Here is a 20,675-nt window from a genome sequence, read left to right as displayed (position 1 = left end):
GTCATCAGACTGTCAGATGTCCTCTTCACTGTTCTGCTGACTCTGTCGTCCTGTTGGCCTGTCTTGTTTATTTATCTTTTCCCTCTCCCGTCTCCTGCTTGACATTTTTCCTTAATCTTGACTGTACAGCATTTGACAGATCTGAGCTTTGCTGTTCCATGTTTGGTTTTTCTTGGTGCTCTACTTTTTTTCTTCTTTTTTTTCTTTTGGACTGCTCTGTGCATCCTGTGTTATGTTTTTTTTTTTTTTTGACACAGGTTATTTTAATGTACTTTTTAACATCTGGCCAGAGACAACTGAAGATTTAATATCATGTATTATTATATATTATTATATCTGATTTTACACCACCTCGGCTGCATTTTATCCTTCTTGAATGACAACTGTCATAAACTAGACGAGAAATCATAATCAATTGTATCGAAACATGGAATTCTTCTTTAGCGAACAAAATTGTTTTCCTGGCAGTCTATCCTTGTTTTGTGTGTTATTTGTAAATCATAATGGCGTGAAAGCACTTAAAAGCAAGAGCAATTTCACCATCAATCAACCAAGGAACTCAATCACTTTGAAATATTGCAGTGTTTTGCATGTGTAGTCGCCTCCACCTGTTTTAAATGTTCTACCCTCGTGTTGTGTTGATTGACTGAACATTATCAAACAGGCTATTTTGTTTGAGTTAGATTTTTTTTTAATGATTTATGATTATGATTTTTTTTTCTCTTACATCCCCGTCCCCACTTTCCTTGTGGACGAATTAACTTGGGCTTCGTGTTCAAACCATTCAGTGTTTTAAAACTCCTGATATTGGGAAGATTTGAGAATATGTGGGAGAAAGGCTGTGGGACAGTGAATGGAGAGCCGACAGGCCTGCATTTTGACATTGTGATGCACACACTGTCTCCTAAGGCATAAATATTATTCTGCAGCATGCTTTTGAACTAACCCATCCAGCCGCCTCAGGCACGGCATTCATCTGTTTGCGACTGAGCTGACTCTCCCCTTGAGAGAAAAATTGTCCTTGCGAGTATGAATGAGTCGCCTGTACCTACCTGTGAAACATGGGCCTCCACATGTTGCTTCTGTGGTCTGCAACATTGGACATTGAAGTTGTGGATACCCTTGCAATGTTAGATTTTTATATTATTTTTTATTTTATTTGTTAGTTTGATGTTATTACCGTCTAAAGATCATGACTAAACTTATTTCTTTAAGTCAAAGTTGTGGTTTTGGTGTCAGTATCCCTGCCTCTTCATGGTAACTCTCTACTATATGAGTGTTGAATGCTGGTAAAACAAATGGCAGCTCTGGAATCAGTCCCTTACACTACAGCTGTGAAACATTGGAGACACTTCTCTGGCTAAGTGAGTGGTCTCTACGCAGAGAGCCATTAACAGTCATACAGTGTGTGAATGCTGCTACATTTGATTTCAGTGATTGGCGTGCACCTTTAACTTAAAAAGGGTGTGAGTGGCGACTGTACATGGAGGATGGCTGTAATTGCTGCATTAAATTACTAAATTGGATTACAGTGACCCTGCCTCTATTTAGACCTGCACTGGTCACTTGCTATTACTTATCTGCTGTGCTATATTTTAGTACCCAGTTTAGTGTTTGAATTGTGTGTTTCAACCTTAAAAGCGGTGCTGTTATTTGCATTTAAACTGTCCTAAAATGTGTTCAGGATAAAGAAATTTATTTTATCCGGATCTTGATAAAGAATTCCTTTTAATGCTTCAGGGAATTAAAAAAAAAAAAGAAAAAGAAAAAAAAGTCCACTGTGTTAATTCACTGCAAAAGTGATTTCAGCTTTATATATAGAGGACATTTAAAAACAGTGTCGACCAAATTGCTGGACAACCTCAGTGAATGAAACACATAACAAAAAATATAAACAGAACAGAGCAGACCCAAGGACAACAGAGGGATGACACAGAAAGACAAAGCAGGGATGATACAATATTGATCTCAATTGGATATAAAGGCCACGGAGAAGAGATGGGTTTTCAACCAAGATTTAAAAATGTCAATAGAGGGAGCAGACTTATATGGAGGGATGAACTGCCCTATAGTGTCATTTGGCTGCTGCAGGTCTAAGATTAACAGTAATGTTTCAAGTAATTGTTAATTTTTGTTTTGCAAGAGTATTTACATGATGCAGCACAGTTTCGAGGAGCTATGTTCACAAATACATGAAAGCTGTTTACATTAAAAAAAAAACATTTCTTTACTCTGCATATAAGATGTTTATAGTGTATCTGGCTCTTCTGGAAGAGAAATCCCTTCTCTGTTGCTCTTCCTGATATGTTTCCATTTTTGTGTGTGTGTGTAGTTTTTCCATATCTGGATGAAGGGCTAAAAGGACAGAGAGCGTATTGTGCAGTCTGTAAAGGTCTCTTAGGCCAAAATGTGATTTTGTTAAATAGATAAAATTGACTTGACCCCGAAAATTGGGAAATAGAATAAGTGGACTGAGGAGCTTTGGCTGACCTTGTTGCAAGGTACGGTGCTCCTGTTCACACTCCAGCACTGATAAAAATCAAAGTGAAGCTAACTACATAATAAAATAATATATTATACATAAAGTGCTGAGGCTGTTAAAAATCAAGTATGGAACTGCTAATGTAACCATTTTAACAAAATGTTTGAAAACCCTAATTATCCCTCACCAGCTGATATGTAATCCTCTTATCTCACATTCTTTTTTTTTTTTTTTTTTTTTTAAATCAATTGGATATTAAAGGGGCAGTTCACCAATTTAAAGGCATGAAGAACAGTTCACTATAGTCATGTGGGGAGACACTCAAACCAGTGTATGATGATGGTACTAGTGAAGAAGATTACTCTGATGTCAATCAAGTTGCATTATGGGAAAATGTGTCTCAACAGGCAAACCTTTGATTACTTTACATTTCTTTTCTGGTTCACAAGGTGTATGAACCTGGAAAATACAGGTTGTGGAGTAGCTTTAATAGACTAGAATTAATTCATTGAGTGAGGAATTCAAGATCAACCTCAAATTTCATCCCTGAAAAAAAAACTGCACTGTGGGTTATTAGGCTTTTAAATAGCCTATTTAGCATTTAAGGAACTTTTCTGTGGCCTCTTTTCATTCATTACTTTTCTCCAGCCTCATAAAATCCCCCCTCTCTGCTCTTAACCTTGTGTTATCTTTGTAAATACTTTATCTTTGGTAAAATGTATTCTTGATTTTAACGGAAATTCCTACAAAATGTAATACCTGCAAATTTCAGAAATTCTCCGAAGGACCAACTCTCAGCCCCGAGCAGATTGAAGCCTTTAAGAGGATGATGTAGGGTTTTTGTGACATAGACACTAAAGCGTGGCCCATCACTGAAATATTAAAAACGCCCATTTTTGATGAGCTGTCAAAGAAGGCACAGGAGAAGGGCAGAGCGTAGTCGGAAGCCATAAATCCTTCGCTCCTTTTCATGTATGATGCGTGTGCCCTTGGTTACCTAGTAACTCTTTTCTCCATCTCCAGTCGGCGCTCCCGAATATCCAGCCGGGATCGCGCTGCGCGCCCCCGCGAAGCTCGTGTTGAGCCCAGGAGTCAAGGCAAAAGCATCAAAACGCACCAGGACTAGGAGGAGAGCTTCCCGCTGAAAAAAAAAGAAGAAGAAAAAAACATAACATGGGAGAAATGCATTGAAATGACAGCGGAGCGAGGATAATGAGAGCCGTTATCGCTTCACAGGAAGGTCATTCCCGAAAAACATAAGCAGTGCGCAGACTATACGGATATTTGGAGTACGTAACCGACTGCAAGTGAAGACCCCGAAACAGTGAAACATAGTCCCGGCTTTTTATTTTCACAGAACAAGGCATGGGGGGAATTACATCTCGACAAGGCAGGTGAGTCATTTCATGATACTTGCTGAGCAGCTGGGGGAAAAAATCTTAAGGCTGTCTGCGCGGTGAGTGACTTAGGAGGTTGCAGGAGAAATGGGCACATCGGGCTGCTTGGATTGAAATTGGAAGACTTATATTTATATTTATTTTCCTGAAAACATAAACTGTGCTTTTTTTGTGGCGCTACATCGACGCAGAGCTGTAAACCCGCACGAAGCAGCACGTATACTTCCCAAACCTATTTGGATTTTGTGACTTGAACGGACTACGGCGAGTCTTATTAGAGGCAGGGGATTTGGATGCTGTATGTGTGTGTGTGTGTGTGTGTGTGTGTGTGTGTGTGTGTGTGTGTGTGTTTTGCCCACACCGGCATATGTAACGTGTCATAACACCACTGCGCTGCAAACGTCATTGCAGAAAATAAAAGCTTGTGATAATTGTTCAGAGCACTTGTTACTTGGCCATAAAGACATCTTGTGTGCGTGATGGAGCAGTGACGCGCAATCTCTCTCTCTCTCTCTCTCTCTCTCTCTCTCTCTCTCTCTCGCTCTCTCCCTCCCTCCCTAGAACATAAATGAAATAGCCCGTTGACTTGCTTACTAGCAGATGAAATTAAAAGCTCTTAAGTTTACCGGATGTCAAAACATGAATTGCTTAATCAAATCGGTGACAGTGACACCAGATCATAGATTTAATTTTTCATAAGAGTGGGATCTGCCACCGGTTTGTAGCAATATATATACCCCACTCCCATCTGTTTGTGGTGAGGGTAGCTGGATAAGATGCCACAGGCATATACGTGGGGATCCCCATGTTACAATTCTTCTTTTAAGTTTTGCTCATGAATTGATTTCTTGGGAAGTTCATGGATGAATAACTGTCTTACTCAGTGTAGATGCCTGGTTGTACAGCATCAGCTTCAATGAGAGTTTCCCTGGTTATTGAAGGATATTTTCATTTAGAGTGACGAAAAGAGTGATCTCAAAGGACTATATTTTATTAATGTGGCGCATGTGCATCACTGAATTTCTCTCTGATGTAGTAAACTATGAATCTACCTCTTTTCATCACATGCTGACATTGATCTTTTAGACTGATTTCATGACTGCTGGGAGAAAAAAAAAAGGTAGTAAACAGCTTCACTTTTCCATCTTTATTATTCCTATGAAAAGCTGTAGAGACCAGATGCAGAAGCTGCTTGTGGAGGGAGGGAGGGAGTTTAGTGCTAAATTTAAAGCACAGTGATGATCCTGCAGTCCACTGGTGTCGACTTTCTCTCATTGTGAAACTCCTGGACACGAGCTTGGAGATAAATAGTCTCATTGTAGTCGGCGGTGGGAAGAATGATTAACTGTGAGAGTTGAATTCAGAAAAGGGAAGAGCGAGTAAAAAATGTAAAGCGAGAGTTGTCATGGTGATTGGTTGAATAAGCAATGTGTCCCTGAAACCTAAGCATTTAGGAAATGATCCAGCGTTTTATTTGGCATGCGTTCCACACTATTGATGAAAGAAGTCCTTAATGGGTTATAATAACACAGACACATAGAATTCCTAGTTTTTGTTGAGCACATTTAAAACCCTATGAAATTTGATTAGGACTCTTTGGATTTTGATTTGATTTGCTGGCAAATTCTGTTCATTTATATTGTATGTGTGTTCCTTCAATATCATGTGAAGGATTATGCATGCTGCTGCTGCTTGTGTATTCTCTCTCAGGCCCCTCTATGTTTGTATTCCAGTCCAGCAAAGTGATATTTTTTCAAGTTCCCTGCTGTTCTAATATTCATTCTTCCCCTCTTCACCCCCCCACCCCCCACCCCCCTGCTTTTTTTCTGGGGTTGTGCTTGATCTGTGTAACAATCATGGCAGCCCTAATTTACAATGAAAACACTGCAGGAGAATAATTACAGAGAACGCGGCCCCCTGACTGCGTTCATTTGACAGACAGGTTTGACTGGAAGGGTTGGGCCATCAAGAAGTGGTCAACATATGATCGCTGACAGACACCATGGACTAACACAATCCTAAACGCACGCACACACACACACACACACACATTTGAAAGTGCAGCATTGAGTCTGTTGTTTACCCTGTGCGTCTCAGGACTGCTCGAGAAAAGCTCCATGAGACTCCCTGTCTGCTGCAAAGGTCAGCAAGGCTTCTTCCTGACCTAACGTGAATACACCTGAGTACGTCTTGGCCTGACTTAACATGGATGAGCCACTCATTGGTCTCCGGCCCAAGAGGCCTCTTGTTCTTTAGCCTTCAGTTTCTCTTTCAGCGTGCTCTCGTTATTGCTCTCACATCCAGACGCATGGGCCGAGGAGGTGTGTGAGGGCGCGTGCTCCTCAGTGTATACGCAGAGGTGTGTGTTGCACATATGAGAAAGGCTGCGGAAGGTTATTTGTGTTTTCTAATATTCTTCATTGTGTTTGACGTGTTGTCGTGAAGCAGCAGGAGCAGGAGCTGAATAATTTCCCAAATGGATACCTCTGACCTTCTGAAAATATGTCCTATCGCTGGCTACCCTACAGCCGGGGAAAAGCCTGTCATTGTTCCAGCACTGTTTTCACAACTTTGCAATGTCAAACACACAAAAAACGAAAAAGGCAGTTGTGGAGAATTTGGATTTAATGCAGATTAGTTTCCACCACATTACCAAGCAAACAAGATGACTGCACTGGCCTTGATGGATGATGCTCACAAAAAAAAAAAAAACACACAGTTTAGAAATGTCTTACCAAACAGACAGTTTACAGACTTTCTTTAAACTAACCACTGCTTCTTGTTGGCACAAGAGAAGAGATTCATTTAGAAACTGAATCCAGTCTTTACTTTATTACCACTTACAGTGTAAACGATTCAGAGTCATTCAGGTTTTTAATTGCCCTACACAATAGCAGCAGAGCAGAGAGCTCTGAGAAACTGATGAGGCAACGAACGGCAAAATCTTTTAAACCCAAGTCAAACTGTGTATCATGACATGTCAAATGCGCTCATTCATAATCTGGCCATACGCACACACAGATGTACGGTGACTAATGAAAGAGGATAAACTTGTCTCTGAGTATTTGTTCAGGAGGATAGGCTTTCATCATCATTAAATCACACCTTTTGTGAGAGAATCGCTGAAAAATACCCAGATTGTTTATTTTAAAAATTACTCGAGTCGAGCGACAATTCACCAGATGCACTTGTGTCATATTCGTTTTAATAATGAATAAGACATATTTGTTAAATCTGTGAAAAGATGAAAGTGTCTTTGTTTGACTAACAAAATGGTTTTGGCCTGAGGCAGAAAGATACGCCTCAAGTCTACTGCACATAACATATTTAACAGAGATTTTACATTGTTCATGGCCCAAAAACATCTCCCCTGACTAACAGGTTTCCCTGCCAAAGACCAATGTCTGCTTAGTAAACAAGATTCTTTTGGACATCGCCATTCTAACTGCAAAGCAGATGTCACACAGTATGCCTCCACTCACTGTCTGCCAGAAGTTATCTATTTATTATTTATTTATTAATTAGACAATTTACACTCAATAGCACGCAGACCGAGGACGAGGCCGGCTGAGTTAAAATCCGAGACGTAACCAAACATGCAGCAGCAGTGAGGAGCTATTTTTGATTGTTTTCCTCTTTAAAGGAGACTTTTAAAAAATGCATCACATGGAGAGAAACAGGGAGAGGTGGGGGGTGGGAGACTGTCATGATAGGGAGGGAGAGAGAGAGAGAGAGAGAGAGAGAGAGAGAGAGAGAGTGTGTCTCTCATATGCAAAGCTGTACTTTAGACTTACATAAGCTTAGCTTTGGATAAAACTCAGCATTCATGTGCAACATGCAGACGACATGAATGACCTTTTTCACTCCGGGATAAAGGAATCAATCCACTCAAGCCGCTAGTGGAAGTTTTGTTTACATTCAATTGATTTTATTTTGTGAGACTGTTGCAGATAATTGCAGACTGTGGCTATGGTTTACACGCTGAGGTGTTGTTTGCTTTCCACTTGCACATGCAGTGTGATATGACAAACAACTAAATATCAAATATATGTATAAGTTTCTGTGGATCGGACCAAGTCCTGTACTTTCTGTCCTCTAGAAGTCCACGTCCGTAGCTTGCCAGCTCATTTAAATTTTAAAATGTCTGTCAAAAAAATATTTAAGGAAAGCCTGACAGGAACAAAGAAAGTCATTCTGTCCTTACTTTGTGGCTGACAGGGGTGAAGCCCTGCCTGTTTGTTTTTGAGAAGTTCACCTTAATCCTTATGATTCAAATTGCATTTTATTCTGCTTAATCCACCCTGAAAATACACAGACAGGGAATCAACACTTTTTAAATCCTGGGGATGAACGTGACCGTCCAGGTGAAGTTGATGTGACAGAGTGTTACTTTCGCCCGTCAATTCTCCAGCTCCTTATCCAACTAAGCAATCGAAAAGCCCTTTTATCTCCTCATTTTCTTAACATGGAGTGAGTATTGTGTGGGTCTGGCAGGACACAGAAGCGAGGCCCCCGTCTAATTCATGGGGTAAATTAGTGGAGATAAGGCCTGAGTCAGTACCTCTAGCCTACCATAGATCCCCTGGGGCAGGCTCTTAAGGAGCTTAGTAAAAGCCTGTCGTATGAAGACATGACATGGAGCTGGCTAAATGGGCTACGTTGGAGTGTCTTCCATCAACCTAATAGTCATATATGGGTCACTGTCGTTCAGGCTTTAATCCCATTCAATTTATTCATTCTTGGTTATTAATTCAGAGTTTTAGGAAAACATGGCACTATGTATAAGAAAGGTGAAAGAGGATGCATTAGTGAGGCTCTAGAGCAGCTGTGCACCAAACTGACAAAACATTTTGGCCCACTCATAAGACCATGTTGTGCAAGACTATGAGTCTGTGCACCAAATCAATAATGAATGCTGGTTTACCCATAGTAAAAGAACAAGGAAGAACTCCTCCAGAGTCACTGGGTCACATACACTGGGGAAAAAATTAGAAGCTTCCTCGTGCTTCACAGTGGCACGGCTTTTTTTATTTTTTTATTTTTTCTTTCTTCTGCTGCTTGCATATCCCATAATTTTTCTCTGGGGTCCAGCAGCATGTCTCTGCCACTGCTGAGAAATTACAGACACCGCCCGCAAAGTCTTTTCCAGCGAGAACTACAAAAGGCCATGTCAGGTCTCTGTGATATATGTGGGGCCATGTGAAGTGGAAAGCATGCTGACGGATAGGACACCAGTCTTTGCGGGTGTGTGTTAACCTCATAATGCTGACAGATTACAGATTTAAATATTTTAAATCTCACAGAGCACATGCTACTGGTGATGAAGAGAGTGGAAATGACTGCAGTAATGCAAGAGATTAGCAGAGAACCTTCCTGTTTCCCCCCCCCCCCCCCCCCACACACACACACACACACACACACACATACACACACACACACACACACACACACTCACACACACTCACACGCCACCTGGCCATCATATCCTGGCCATAACCTGCGCCACAAGTAGACCCAAGTAGATAGTTTCTCCCGTTTGTATGGTCTCTTCTTTCCTTTGTCTTTTTCTTCTCTCTCTGCACTTGCCTCTAAGTGCTTGTGTTTCCACACACACACACACACACACACACACACACACACACACACACACACACACAACCCTGGTAAATTTTACATTTAGCCAAATCAGAGATGACATTGAGTCCAGCGTCTGTACCATGCTGCTTCATCTTTCCTTCTATCTCGATGCAAGTTGTAAATAATGTAGAAGCATTTATTTATATCCTTTTTTTTTAAATCTTTTTTTTTTTTTTAGTTAGACTGGCCCCACACTTTTCACCTGTATCTGTGAAAATGCATACACAGATAAGGCATTAGGTGCCGATGTGAGACGTTGAAAGCTCTAGCTGACCTAGGTCTTACCTATCTAGCTTTTATTTTTCATTTTACTATTTTGGCTACTGAGGATCATGGAGACCAAATAAAATATTACATGTATTATAAATTTAACACATGATTGTGATGGCTCACAGCAGAAGGGCCTTCGGCTTGTCCCTGTGTGGATTATGATGTTTTTTACTCTGTAGCCGGAATTTACTGCAACCGTATGCCCTTAAGAAGTTTCTGACTAGCCCCCTAGAACAGTGAATAATGTGTTTTTTCCCCTGCATTTTCTTTATTCATTAAAGTGTTAATAATACAGTACATTTTCTGTAAATTAATCTTTTTATTTATTTTTTTTAAAACCTTCCCCCCTCTCCGAGAGATACAATTCTTGCAGACAAATGCTAAATCCCTTCATTATAGCTTTTATTTTTTGCCCTAAAAATTAATTATTAGAATAGCAGCTCTTAAAAAAAAAAAACAACAGTAAACTCAGCCTTAAAAAACTCACACATGTAATTTATGTATAATTATAGGATGTAAACTCCTCCTCGGGACATTAAAACCCCCGAATTCCCAAAAACAACGGTGTGGACATGTCCTTGGTGTGTTGTGTAGTAGCTGCGGCTCTGTCTTTATTAGTGCTCACTTTGCCTTCCACATTCCACGTACATGCAAATCAGGTTGACTGGAGACTCTGAATTGCCTGTAGGAGTGAATGTGAGTGTGAGTGGATGTTAGCCCTTTGATGGGTGTCCACAGTGTCCTGTTATAGTTGTAATCTCCCCTAACCTCAGTGAATAGTAGCATAATAATAGCAACCAAATCTGATCTGATTCCCTTAATAGCGTTACTATGTTTTGCAGTGTGGATGCTTTTTAAACGCACCATAATGACATTGTAAACCATCTACCTTAATAGAATAGCACCTGCATTGGGATAGGTTTATACGTGTAGTCCTGCTCCTGTCTGTAATCTATTTTTATCTCTTGCCAGTTTGCCAAAGTTTCCTGATAGCCTTTGGGGACAGAGAAATTCCTCCATCACGCTCAGGCCCCATCTGTGCACGTATTCTTCTCAAAAGGAGCCATCCTCCACAATTATAGCATTCCTCCAATGATACTATCATCATGCCATCACTCTGTGTAAGAACAGGCTCCAGGAAATTGACTTGATATTAATCTGACAAAATTACCAAGAAAGGAAATTAGACTGGGGAATTTTCGCTGGCGTCGATTGTGTTTTAAAGGCGGGATGCGCACTTTGCATGGCTGTTGGAGCTTCAATAATAGAACATTTCGTTTATTGATTATTTGAAATATTCTGTGACCGCGCATGTCAAGCTTTAAAACCCATGCTAAATAGTTTATTTGAGCCAATATGTTCTCTGTGACTTACTGCAGCTCATTACATTGATACGGATCCAGATTCACCTGAAATCTGGGTCATTACAGAAATAGCCTTGTGGCTTACTCTCCCAAGATGGCAGCTCTGATGAATTGGTGGCTGTGGGTCACTATGACAATAGATTGAGTGAAAAGAAAAAAGAAAAGAAAAGAGCATGAAGGGTGGCACTCGAGGTTTCGATGATTTTTCTTGTTGGTTTGAAGTTTTGTTTCTGAGGAGGCTGGTGATGTGGGCGAACACATAAGGCTAGAGGGCTCCTCTAGGCGTTTTTTTGATCCTTTAAGTAGCACAGATTTGAGGGTTTTGCTAAAACTGCCCAAATTATCTGCCCAAAATCCATAATCGCATATTATTTGTGGAATGCTGTGACTATGTGGGATGCTATTTGAACCATGATTATTAATGTGCTGCATTTTCATGGGCTAAAAGTGACATTTTTAATACTTGATGCATTTCTTATCCAGTTGAAACTGCGAATGTGACACATTTTGTCTCTCGAGTCTCAACAGCAGGAAGGTAGATTTGGGATGATAGACTCCAGAGTTGTAGTTTCTCTCATAGGTCCTTTTGGCCCGCGCCCACTGTGAATCTCAATCGGGTTTAAGAACAAGTGTTGAATGACATAATAGTGGTGGGCAGTTCAGTCCTGAAGCTGAAGAGTGAAATGATACTGTTAGATAGAAATGCTTCTCCGAGAGTAGCGGGAATGGAGAAGGGATCAGAGAGGATAAGAGCAGGGACAGAAGGAAGAGGTGAGATTGAAAAGAAACAAGAGGAAAACGGTTAGGTTGGAGAAAGGTAAGCCTGGATAAGCCTTTTGACAAGTGAGCTCTGGGCCGGAGAAAGCCAGTCAAACAAAAAATCTGCCAAGTTTGTTTTATTCATGCTGTGGACAACTACAGCTTTACTATCTATTTTGTACAGCGATACACAGACAACAAGCGGAATACAAATGCTACAGATTGTATCCTGGAGTTTTCTGCGATCCTCTCTTTTATGTGAAGATTTTTGATTGAGGCAGATCCCCCCGCCATGTTGAAAATTACTAAATGATTCAACGTTTTCTGACACCCCAGAATTTACTGGCATTCTCATCTCTTATTCTCTTTAATCACATCCTCTTTCAGTCCAAACCTGCCTCACATACATTTCATGCATTTAAAATGCTACAGAAGCCCTAACTCCAAAGCAAACAGTGACAATAAGCATTTATTGTTTTGCAGCTTTTGGTAGTCTGGCACCCAGTAATATGTCAACTAATGGGATGTCGAATGGAGTTATTTGCTGTTGCTGCTGAAGAATAACAATTCACCAAACAGGATATTGAATTTACATTCTTTGAGCCTCTTCGTGATTTGTATGACCAAGCTATCTCCCAAGTCCAAAATAAATTATTGAAAGGAAGAGGTATTGTGTATTTTGCAGTCCGAAAGGCATCAGAACTGTAAAATATATTCCAGGAGGACTGCTAAATGGCTACACTGCACATTATTTGATTGGCTGTTGAAAAAGTACCTCAAGGAAAGTCATTTGCCAGCATGCACACACACACTTAACGCGCTGCGCCCGAAGACACCTCAGGGTTGATTCTAATGATACCCATGTGATTTATCCAGCAGATCCATGATCAGTGTGTAAAAAAAGGAATCCAGAACTGACCTAATAAGCCATATCTTTGCCTTTGTTTCCCACTGTGCCTTTTTTGAAATAAGATGTTAGGAAGCACGAATGAGGAAACCTTATCACAAAAGACGTTGGAAATGTGACATATTTCCTCAGGGATAATTGTGCTTTGAGTCTCAGTGGCCCACTTTCCCTCCGTATTGATGCTTTGCTGCACACGAATGACAAACAGCTGCATCACATGTAAAGGTCTTTCTAGTCAAATCCATTAGCAAAGGTCCAGAGCAAAGGACTTGAGAGGAGAATATATTCCATTGAGAAAATGTTTACTCTTTGCGTTTAATTGTTGAGCACAGTGTGAAAGGACTCGTCAAATTGGGTTAAATGAGGATCCTGGGTTTCACTTTTAATCTGAGACTTGCACCCCCATACCCACGCAAAAACAAAACGCTGCTAAAGATAAAAAGCGACCCAAACAGTAGAGCTTGGATATAGTGGTGAATGGCTCATAGAGGATATTTATGTAATCTTGGGGCACCAGGGCTGACTCAAACCCGACTGAGAGCTGCTGTTGCAGAGAGAGGCCCAAGGACAGTAGCAAATTTTCGAAATCCCTGGTAGACACAGAAAGTTAAGACAAGCAGTGTTGCAATAAAACAAAGCCCAGCCCATTTATCTGAGCATCCCACACAACCCCTGGCCCAGATTTAGAGCCCCGGGCATCCAGAGCTACCAAATCTTCTGGCAGCCAGTGCCGCAGATATTGATAGGAAGAGCGAGAATCCCACCAAGGAATTCTGAATTCAAACTTCCCAAAACATGAGCTTGTCCCTTAATGGTCCAGAATCACACACACAAAAGAGTATGATATAAAACAGTAAGTACTATAATCACATTGTAAATCGTAATAATTTGTTTCTCATTGATTTTTGCTCTTTCTGTGAACTTGTTGAGCAAGTATCTCATGCAATGTGGCATTAAGAGTTTTATGGATTGTTTGACAAAGCCAGGTCTTTGATGAGTATTTGTAACCTCCGGAGACAGAACAGCGCCGCTATTCCATCAAGAGCGAAATGCCTGTTTGAAAACAAATAAAAACAGGCCCTCTCTCATCATTAGATCTAAAGCACTTAATCCTTCACAGAGGCGCCTCTCCTCTTCCTCTGAAAACCTTTTCTTTGTATCCATCACATATAGATTTCCATGGTGTCTGCATACCAAGTCTGCTGATGCTAACCTCTGGAGGTGGAGGACAGTCCACGCCATCATGGCGCTCTTAAGGTTGTCCCAAGCTAAAATATTCACAAGATTAAAAAGAAGTGCCTTGTGGATTACAGAGGTGAAAAAGAGTCTAGAACTTAATATAAAAAAAAAACAACAATAGCCGCAGTAACAAATGCTTTTGCTCCTGAAAACTTGAAGCATTGCACTTTGGTACTGTCACGTGCACTAGCTTTGAATAAAAGCTGGATTTTTTTTCCTGCTGCTTTCTTGTGATTTATCTCACCATTTCTTTTTGTTTTTTCACTGCCAACTCATAGAACACAAAAAGGATAATAAAGATCACCTACACCCAGGTAAACACAAACTGCGACACACCAAACAGGCCAGTCTTTCTGCTCACCGCAGGGGTAAACGTTGCTGATAGGTGATGTGCCATATTGGCTTCGAAGGCTTCGCTATCAGTGTTTCTGAATATTGTGGGAAGGCCATGTAGTCACATGAAATTTTACAGCAGGCACGCAGGCACTTTCATTGTTGTGTTTGCTCCTCGCAGAAGCTCTGAGGCTCTTCAGCTAGAAGAAAAAAACAAAAACACAATGGCCTGCTTGTTCCGTCTCTTCTACATTCATTCCTGGTAAAAGGAACATAAAACTCTCTTCCCCTCTGCGAGCCCCTGCTCGTTGCACTCGTATTGGCATAGTTCAGACACAGAGGAATAGTTTTCAAAGTGTCACCGTTTAGGGCATGGTTTGGATGTCAGCAGTTAAATGAATAAATAATGCGCCCTCAAGTTGCATTTGATGTAGCGGGATCTGATCTGATATGACTATTCACTCAAGCTAGCTAACATCCAGATGTTAGAGGGAAAACCCTTTTTTTTCCCCCTCAGGTTGCTAATGAAACATGGAACAGGGAGGATGTTTGTTGTTGTTCCACTGACAAAAACATTAAGAGGAAGGTTGAAGAAAAAAAAAATGAAAAAGGAAAACAGATAAGAGTATGATTTGGAATTGTTGCGTTGTGTGTGCGCGTGTGTCGATGCATGATCATGGATACACAATGCAGCGTCTGAGTGTATATATACAGTATCTACAGTGTGCGTCGTCCTTGCTCTGGGCTTCTTTGGTGCAAAGTAGGCACAGAATAGGAAGGCAGATACAGTAGTAGCTCGCAGTGCTTGCTGTGTGCAGTTTTTGAGGAAGTGCAGACAACCCGAGGCCAAATTTGCCTGCAGTGGTTGGACATGGCCTATTTCTAAGTGTGCAGTCATTAACGTGGTCCTCTACTCTGTTTAAAGTACACAAATGGGATTTTAATTCCTACCCACAGTTCCATATTCAAAGTGTCTTTTCTCTCTGCTGGATTCAGCGCTGTAGTTTATGATTGTGTTACATACACATATGATGGATTTCAGAAGGTGGTGACACCCTGTGTGTGTGTGTGTGTGTGGCGCCTCGCTGTATGACCTTGAATAGTCACAGTAAGCCGCAGTGTCTGAGGATGTGTGTGTTTGGTATCGTAGTGGCCTACTCTTGTCTCATGGAGTTTGTAGTGCCTGTGTGTGTTTGAATAATGTCCTGCAGGAGACACTCTAAGTGCGATGTCTAGGACTCAGGCGTCAGCAGTAATATCAGGGCAACCTCTCCTCTCCTCTCCTCTGTGTGCAATGGCATGGGGGATATTACAGCATTAGAACGCATGAATTATGGCCATATTGTTAGCTCAATGTCAGGGGACATAGACGCGTTTCTGGTACCACCACGGCATCAGTCAAAAGCTAGAAAAGGGAGAAATGGAGATTATGAAATATGTTTTAAGTATATCCCTGCACACACTGTTTTTGGGCCGTGTTGATAAATCTAACCAATTTCACTGAATAATGCTATATTGAATTAGGATGCCACATTTGTCACAAACTGTTGTGAGCTTAAGGCAGCTCCCCTGTTTGATCTGAAGGCTGCTGTGCTATCATAGTGCCAGGTACCACTGAGCATTCTGTATCATAGTAAATGGATCTGTGCATTTCCCAAAGACGGGGAAGCAGAAAAAAAGAAAAACAACCGGTGCAATAACAAAGGATGCATTACCTAATAGATTTGGCAGAAATACAGAGTTCAGGGCGGTCTGATAAAGCTGGGTTACAGTACTTTAATCAATCACTAAGAACACGAGCCAATTTAGGAAGAAGCCTGACATTCAAGATAGGCTTTCAGACAGGATTAGAAATAGTGAATGGAGAGTAGACATATCTGCCAGGGCGAGCCGAAAGGACTGTTGTCAGGGGACAGTGTTCCTTCCTCCATGTGTGATATTGAGGCATGTCTCTGCCTCATCCGCACACCCAACTAATCCTCCCCACCCACCCCTATATATTTGAAAAGTCACATTCTATCTTCCCAGCCTTGCCCCTCAGTGACACTTGTTTTTTTTTTTGTTTTTTTCCCACGTATGCAGATGAGCATTAGTAACAAGACAGCGTTGGTCGCCTCTGTTGTTTACTCTCTCCCTTCAAGAAAGGGCACTGTCATTTAAAATGTCCCTCGGAGCTCATCATCAGCTGGATTCTCTGGCCTGACTAATAATATCTAGAATATCAATGTGAACATGTAATAAGCCGAGTGAGACGGCTGCTTTTCTAAACAGACAACTGGGAAATGCACTGGAGGTAAAACAGCTGCTTTCTCTCCCTGCAGGACATCTTTCTGGTGTCTCTTTTACCTAGTCACACACAATCGACCCTGTGTATCTTGTCTCTAGCACTTTCAAATAACTGTACAGCGGCATCTTAATTGAAATTGTGATTAGTTGTTTTCCGAATGTAAGGATAAACCTGACTCTATCCTCAAATTTTCAAAGCAAATTAGCTATTTTTCCAAAGCTTAAGGATCCCCTGAAGGGAAATCCTAACCTTTAGCCCGGGCTCCAGCCCTATAGCCTGCGCTGGATCAATGGGGAAAGCAGCCAGAGACTGTGATGGTGCTGGATAAGAGGATGGTTCAGCTGTGGTGATTGATATCACCTCACTAATCCCTCTACATCTCTTCTAAATCCACCTGGCTGCAGCTCTGAATGAGCCTGTAATGTGATGAAATAAGATTTAAATGCTCAACACCGCATTTGCATTTCCAATCGTCATATTTTTAAAATGTAGATTATTTATTATTGAGCTGAAATGAAATGAAGTCAGGATCTTTTTTTTTCACTGATATTATGTAGGTTTTTATTTGCATTCATACATATGCATTCAGACTCTGCGGATGCTAAGTATAATGCATCTTCTTTTCAAGGTCTGAATGCATTCTCCGGTAAACCATGCTGTCTCTGAAATGTCAAAGTCTCTATGTCACATAGTCCCTGTGAATATTACAGTACTATTAATTTCTAATACACTTCTTATTAATGGCTGATAGGGGCCATGTGGTGCGGCATGTGTTTGTTTGGTCTTTGTTTACACTGAAGATGAAGGTCACCCCCTCATTAGTGCAGCAGCATCGTTTTTGATGTTGTGATATACATAGTAATCAAGTGTGGCTCACATCGCTGTTTACTGTTGACCTTTAGTTAAAAGCACATCACTGTTGGGTCGGTTCGAAACTTAATTATGCTCCCATAAAACTCCAGGGATTATGTACAGTGGACAGACCTCATTTAATCTGTTGTCATTAGGCTACAATAACCCTGTGCTCCATCTGTAAATAGGGCCCACACCATAATGCTCATGAATCCATTATGCCTTTTTTTTTTTTTTTTTTGTATTAAAAAATAGATGCTGTGTGTTTTGCTGTGTCAAGCGTACTCGTGTACATCTCGTCTTTCAGCTATGTATTCAGAAATCCTGCTTGTCACACAACAATACACTTTGGCACCTCTCACTTCTCTGCAACTACCAAGCATTTGCATGTCAATAGCATCATTCTACCACAGTGCTTTTGGCATTTGTGAATACTCTGCAAAGAAGCCAAGTAGTTGAGGTCTTTGAAAGGAAACATCAGAATAAAGTGCAACGCTGCGTCTATTAACATGTTCTTTTCTCAAAATCAATCTCATCTTAATTGATCATCAATCACAATGAAGGACTCTTAAATGTACTATTTTTAAATGCATGCAACATTCAAGTGCATGCCTCCAGTGGGAAAGGTGAAGCTACAAAACTGCTGCATCCGATGCAACAGAGCCCTGTTGCAGAAAAGACTCGGTGATACTTTTAGATCAGAACAAATCAATTCAATTGTGTTCTTACACAAAACCGAGAGTCTAACACCATATTTTACCTGACTGTGGAATATCTCTGTTTGCACATTAGTGTAACTGCTCCTAATGCATTATTAGCTCATTAATTTTACAGGCAGCATCTGGGTCATGTCTCTGCTTGGTGTATGTTTCTGTGGAGCCCTTTCACACTGAACAATAAAGCTGATCCTTCAGTTTTCAACGAGAACTGCAGCCTACTTACCTTAAATTAAATATGTTATTTAGCTTATTAGGCCATGGAAAGATTCATTTTCTCAGCATACTTACAGTATGTATTGCACATGCCCACACATACAGTACAAGCACATGCAGGAAGCTGTTACATTTCACAGTCCAGCCCCAACAGTTCCCATTTTATTTGAAAAAAAATAAATTAATTTCACAATCTTCTGGACAAGTTGATCTGAATTTTTAATCTTTGTCTGCAGAAAAACATAATTCAAAATGCAGTGGATGAAAGTGGTGAATTACATGCACTCAGTGCACGGCTCCACTGCTTTTTGAAATGATGCATAGCTAAGTGTTGTCCTCAGGATGATCGGCTCTTCAAAGATCTGGCTTTGTGTGGTTTGTGAGGATACTGTGTTTTAGTTCCTGTAATAGGGGTTGGTGTGTGGCAAGCACATTACAGCTGCAAGAATTCATTTTCTCTGTTCCTACCAGGAAATGTCTACCGAATTGTAGACATTACTGCATCGTAAATTACCCACATAATCCCACTTTTAGATGTATATTGTATGCTATTCATTACAAACACAATCTAAATCATGTTATCATGAGAACCCATTCCTCAGGCCCAGAGGAACTGTTTTGTTCCTTTCAAATAATTGCTCACCAGTGTGGGTTACTCTTAGTTGTATTTCTGCATTTGATGCTGGCTCTGCAAATGGTTATTCAGGATCAAGGACATGGTCTCTGCATGGTCTCTTTAACCCAGAGTAAAAGAGTCAATACTAGCCATAGGAGCTGATCCACCTAAGATTTTATAATGCAGTGCCAATGAACTTGGAACCCTGATTGTGAGAGATCAAATCCCTGTTGTAATTACCAGCCAGACCTCAATTAACTCAAAGCAAACCCTCAGTTCAACTCTATATGTTTGTCAAGTGTTAATAGCTGCTTTAAGAAAAATGTCTCCCTGACGCCCATCCCTGCCAATTCTTCGGTATTTGTGATCCACTTGGATCGATCTTCAATGTGCTCCATATTGTTAGATACATTACTTAAAATTACATATTTTAAGCATTCAATACAGTTTAAATCAGAAGGAACCCATTTATCCCAAACGATGCCCTCATTACTCTCAAACTATAATCAATCAGCGTAAATGTAAGTGAGTTCTCCGTTCAGGCAGTAACTGTGGTAACTGGCGGAGAGCTCCATGACAAGCAGCATTTTGACTAGAGTGCAGCAGGGGTAATACACAGCAGTTCACATTTGAAGTGATTGTCATAAACTTTGATTTGCTTTATAAATGTAGTGCATTGCCATCGCTGTTCAGGTTCCTTGCTCTTGCCTGAATTTTATTAGGGATGCATCCCAGAAGGCTAAAAATCCATCCTCCTTTCCACTGTAAGCCAGAAATTGATGTTAGTGCTGCCATGTTATACGTGCTGTCCTCACAGTGGAGGCGATGAGAGGAGCTGCTTGAAATATTTACTGAATTCTCCTTGGTAGGCTCGACTATATCCTCTCTAGGAATTCAATCATGTTCCACATGTGCTCACCAAGTCCAATCAAATGTGTTGCCACCTCACAGATGTAGGATGATTTGACCAACAGGTAACCGCAGCATTCAGTAAGGTACAGTTATGCTAGGAGTTCATATATTAAAGATCTGATGCAGCTGATAAATGACACTTCAAAATGCTCTTTTGAAGTCATGAATTTAATATCTTTACTTTCACACGGGTTCCTTAAGATAAATGCTAAAGTCGGCATGCTAACATTCTCATGATGACAATGTTACCATGGCAATGTTTAGCAGGTGTAACATTACCATGTTCACCATCTTAGTTTAGCGTGTTAGCAGCTAAAGTCTGCAGTGCAGGGTTAAAGCAAAGTTTTGGAATCCTTACAATTTACTTTCTGGGCACCACTGCTGACTTCACCAAATTTTGTGACCATCAATACAATAATTGTAAAGACACTTCATGAAATAACCAAAAAAAAAGTCAGCCTAGCGGAACTGCAGGTCGAGCAATCACCACAGTCTGTAAAATTCATTGAATGTTAATGACTGTTTAGTCTGAATCATTAGGTTGAAAGAAAACTGAATTTGTTTACCTCTGTTGAAAAATGGAGATTCAACCTTTTTATCCAGTCATCCATTCATCAAAGTGTATTTATTTGAGAATATTGTGGTGGTGAACTTATGGTCGTGAATATTTTTCTCGCAATATTTGAAC

The 20,675-nt window shown here is 40.7% G+C and overlaps 1 protein-coding gene across 2 annotated transcripts in view; it reads left to right on the top strand.

The window, feature by feature from the left end:
- The first annotated feature begins 3,385 nt into the window (after positions 1 to 3,385).
- The window catches only part of nlgn3a (neuroligin 3a), a 116,907-nt gene continuing 99,617 nt past the window's right edge, over positions 3,386 to 20,675 (top strand). Inside the window, exon 1 of one of the 2 annotated variants that reach the window (XM_056382630.1) lies at positions 3,386 to 3,876. The gene's annotated coding sequence lies outside the window, so the exon portion shown is untranslated. The remainder of the gene's footprint in view (positions 3,877 to 20,675) is intronic. The other variant, XM_056382631.1, reaches the window with a different exon arrangement.

The sequence above is a fragment of the Seriola aureovittata genome, chromosome 8, assembly GCF_021018895.1.
Source record: "Seriola aureovittata isolate HTS-2021-v1 ecotype China chromosome 8, ASM2101889v1, whole genome shotgun sequence".
NCBI classification, from domain to species: Eukaryota; Metazoa; Chordata; class Actinopteri; order Carangiformes; family Carangidae; genus Seriola; species Seriola aureovittata.
This window is presented reverse-complemented; position numbering and strand designations above follow the sequence as displayed.